We start from the raw sequence: 4,593 nt of genomic DNA, 5'->3' as shown, positions 1-4,593 counted from the left end.
AAAATTGAATCTTGCACATTACCAATTAGTTATTTCACTCATAATTATGCATTTAAACCATTTGGTACACATAAAACACAATAGAATTCAACGAGATTGACTAGACAAACACCTAGCTTAAGCTAGTAATGCTAGTTTCCATGATTGAACTCTAAATGACTCTTTTAGGTACAAACTTTTTTGGAATTAACTTTGACACTCTAAACACATGCTTTAAAATGTAGATGCACATTTATCTGATTATCAACCCATATAGCGTACAATCATCCTCAATACAAGGCTAAAAAGACTAGAATAATGACACTAGAATGCATAAATACACCCAACATCAATAGTGTCTAATTAGAGTTGATAATAATGAATTGTAGATATATTGAGTTGATTTTGGGATAACTTATATACGTGTTGAATAGATTGTATATCTTCATATTGAGTTAGTTATGAGTATTACATCCTCATTCCATACACATACATTTATAAGATACTGGTACCATTGAGGAACATTAATTTTAGAGGAAAATATGTCATTTTTATAAGAATCCTGTTTGTGAACACGAGCTGAAAAGATGGGTTGAGATATTGAGATATGAATTATAGTATATGGGTTACAAACTCCCTATGAGTTTTACCTGAGAGCTACGATCTCGGTGAGTGTATACAGAAAGTCATGTGATGACTTACACTATTCATCTTATGCTCATGGCATCTCATTGCATATTGCATCTTTCATGATTTCTTTAGTTTCCTTGGCTCGTATTTTATTTGGAGTACTTTTCATGTGTATTTGTACTTATTTTTTCTAGTAATGATATGTTAAAACTGTTAGTAGAGATGGTGTGAGCTACTATTTTGGACTTTTCTACTTGTAGGTGATGTGCTTATAAATTTTATTTAATTATGTTATTTTTTGCTTTGCTCAGTCAGCCTATGATACCTACTAAGTACAAGTGGATCGTACAAATCCCTAATGTGCCCTTTCAGTACAGATTCTAGCATAAGTACGACACGTGGAGGTTGAGATCGTGTTGTTGATTGGTGACATCCGATTTACCTGTTGCTCTACATCTTTAGAGTTGACCCTAGAGCTCTTCTTGTCATTATGGATTTCTGTAACGCCCCAAAATCTCATCCCAAGATGTCACACGGTGCTTAAAGCTATAAGTAGCCCTAAGCTAACCCTTTGAGCCAACGACTTCTTCTAACACTTATGTTAAGATAGTCTAGCCAAGAATAAATGTTGTGTCATATCAAAACTAAAGCGAATAAATGATAGATACTGTCTGGAAAACAAATACTAATAGTCTTTAAACAAACCGTAGTCCAAAAAGCTTCTACTACTAACAAAGAACTAGAGATCCATTAGGAAAGAACCTCAATTGACTTGAACTAAACTGAAAATGATAGTCTGTAGACTAAAAGAAAACAAAATATCTAAGGAAGTAGGCCCTCGAATCATGAGGACTCACCACTGTGGGAGCGTAGATAAAGATGCTCGGACTACTTACGCTGCAGATACTGAGCACCTGGACCTACATTATGAGACAATGTAGAACACTTACGTATATAGATCAGTACTTTGAGGATGTACTGAGCATATGGGGGTGCAATGCAATAAGTAAATAATATCATTAACTTTGTAGAAAAACATGCATGCTGATATAAATGACTCACATAGCTTGAGGAAAAACTGGAATCTGAATCTCATAAATCATGTATAATAAAGTATATAGTACAAATATCATGAGTCATTATATTTACTTCTAAAATCATTATTCTCCATCTTGTTCTCAAAACTTTGTAAGAAAGAGGAATCTTAAAACAATAGCTTCCAACACTTATACTTTTATCTTATGGAGAATAAAGGAATTCTTTGAAACTTAGAGATTATAGGACTTTGGGACTTTGGGCTTAGGAGTTTCTTCTAACCGACATAAACCGTGTAAGTTGACATGGAGTCCAACGTCTTTCCACGTTGGGGAGAGCTACTCTATCCTTGCTATCAAAATAAAATCTTTAAGTTTAGTGATCATTCTCTTAACCCACTTGGGAAAATTTAGAAACCTACGGTGGCTTGTAGTTCTAAGGCATGAGACCTCAGAATCATACCCTCTCGGTGCTTAATACTACTCCCATACTTATTGCTTAAAACTTTAGGAAATTCACCTCAAAATAGCATAAAAGTTTAGAGTTAAAACTGATTATGCTTATCTTTGCCTTAAATCATAACTTGAATGAATAGTATGGATTCCTATCTTAGCTTGGTTCAAATGATCAACTTTCTTCATCAATAACTAAAAATAGCTATTCATGGGATGCTTAAATCATGATCATTCTTAAATTTCAACATACATACTAGGGCTTAGTGGCCCATGCTTCAATTTCATATCAAACACCATAAAAATTCATACTTTACAACACAATTATTCATAATTCAAATAAAAATCTGGAAAATTCATAAATAGGCATAGAAATATAAACAAAATCATGTAATTCAACTCTCAATCCATGGAAAATCTTATAATCTTGCAAATAATGGTAATGGGTATAAACCCTAACTTGATTTTTATGGAAATCATAGTAAAATTCAGAAATTTATAACTTAAAGAAAGTTTTGGGGCACAAGAACGCAAGGATTGTTCTTGTTCAAACCCCACATACCTTAGATTGATAAACTTGGATGAACAAGTTGCATTCGAGATGTTATTGAAACTCTTGAATGAGGGTTCTTGGAATTCCTACACTAAGAACTTGGAATCTTGACTCAATTTGGAGAATTGATGGAGAAATCTTGAGTTTCTTGGAGGAGAAGTATGATGAACTAGGATTTTTGTTTTGAACAGAATGAGGATTAGGGCATAAAGTGCTTTGTTATGTAATTGATTTTATCTTTTTGGACGGATTGAGGGTAGGATAATTGACCAAAATACCCCCTTTAACTCTTACCAAACTGGAAAAATAAAATATTTGTGAACTGAGTGGCCACCGTGACGCGCCACTATCGCGGTGTCTTACTAAAAATCGATCACTGTGAACTAGGCAGACTCCGCGATGCGGAGTCATCGCGGTGCCCCTTTGGAAATGCCATTTTGGCACCTAGCGCGACGTACCGTTATTGTGTTGAGCTTCTGGAAAGTGACAACTATGAAATTGGGGTCCTCCGTGATGCGCCACCATCGCAGAGTCCTATTGAAATTTGAAAATTTTTAAATAAACCCTCTCCACAATGCGCTAAACACCATAATGACGGTGTTTTACGACTAGAACTTAAATTAGCCATATTTCTTGACCAGTTATTGGATTTAAGTGAATCTTATATCGTTGGAAAGCTACTTCAATTTTTCACACGATAAAAAGTCAAAATTAGAAAAATTCTATATGATTTAAATATTCCTCACTTTGAAAGTCATCCCTTAATCTTCTAGAGACGAAATTAGACTTGAAGAAAGTTCGGGGTATCATAATTTCTTTATTTTTTTCTGAGACATATCATGTACTTCAGATTCAGTTTTTATTACTGGATATTCTACACTTAAGACATTAGATTTTTCAATTACTTTGCACCTTGTTCGAATTTATGTCCTCTACTTATATTTATGCATTATTTGACTTTGTTCCAGAAGTCTCATTTTACTTTGTTGCCTTATTTATTTCATTTTTCTTTCCCTTGAGGGTGATTGATTTAATTAGGCTATGCTGCGATAAGTATCATCATAGACTTACTTTTGGATCCTACCAATTAAACTTATATAAGCAAAGAAACCTCAAATTCTTACATATTTTAAATTTGGCTCATGGCCTTTCCACAACTAAAAAGGTTCTAATTTATTCTTTTTATGAGTCACGTGATTCAACATATAATAAGCATTCAAAAGTGCTTCACTCTAAAAAAGTAGAGGTACACTTGACTCAATTAGCATGGCATTAGTCAACTCAATCAAAGTTCTATTCTTTCTTTCCGCTACACCGCAAGATGCAGGATAATGAGGAGGATTTTCATGAATTATACTCAATGATCTAAAGAAATAATTAAACTCATTAGACTCATATTCACGACTTCTATCACTTCTAATTTTTTTTTCTACGTGATTGATTTTCAACTTCATGGAGAAATTTTTTTAAATTTTCAAAAGCATCACTTTTATTTTTCATTAAGTAAACATATGTAAGCTTAGAAAATTATCAATAAAAGTGGTAATATCTATTTCCAACATGAGTTAAAATTCCTTCAAGTTCACAAATATCAGAATGAACTAATTCTAGTAAATCAGTTTTTCGTTCTACTTGAAAATGAGGCCTTTTAGTGATTTTGACTTCACTATAGGCCTTGCATTTTTCAAAATTATTTTAAATCATTGGGGCTAATCCTAAATTACTCATGATTTTCACATAAATATGAGTTATATGATTCAAATGAGCATGCCAAAAATTAATAGAAGAAAGCATATAAATAAAAATTGAAGTATTATTCATTTCAACATTAAACTTGAACATCTCATCACAAGCATACCCCTTTCCCACCAAAATACTATTTTCAATATTATATATTAGTCAGATCTAATAATCTACTTGAAATATGTTTTATTAAAAAGAAAA

The sequence above is a fragment of the Capsicum annuum genome, chromosome 10, assembly GCF_002878395.1.
Source record: "Capsicum annuum cultivar UCD-10X-F1 chromosome 10, UCD10Xv1.1, whole genome shotgun sequence".
Classification (NCBI taxonomy): Eukaryota; Viridiplantae; Streptophyta; class Magnoliopsida; order Solanales; family Solanaceae; genus Capsicum; species Capsicum annuum.
Note: the sequence above shows the minus strand (reverse complement) of the source record.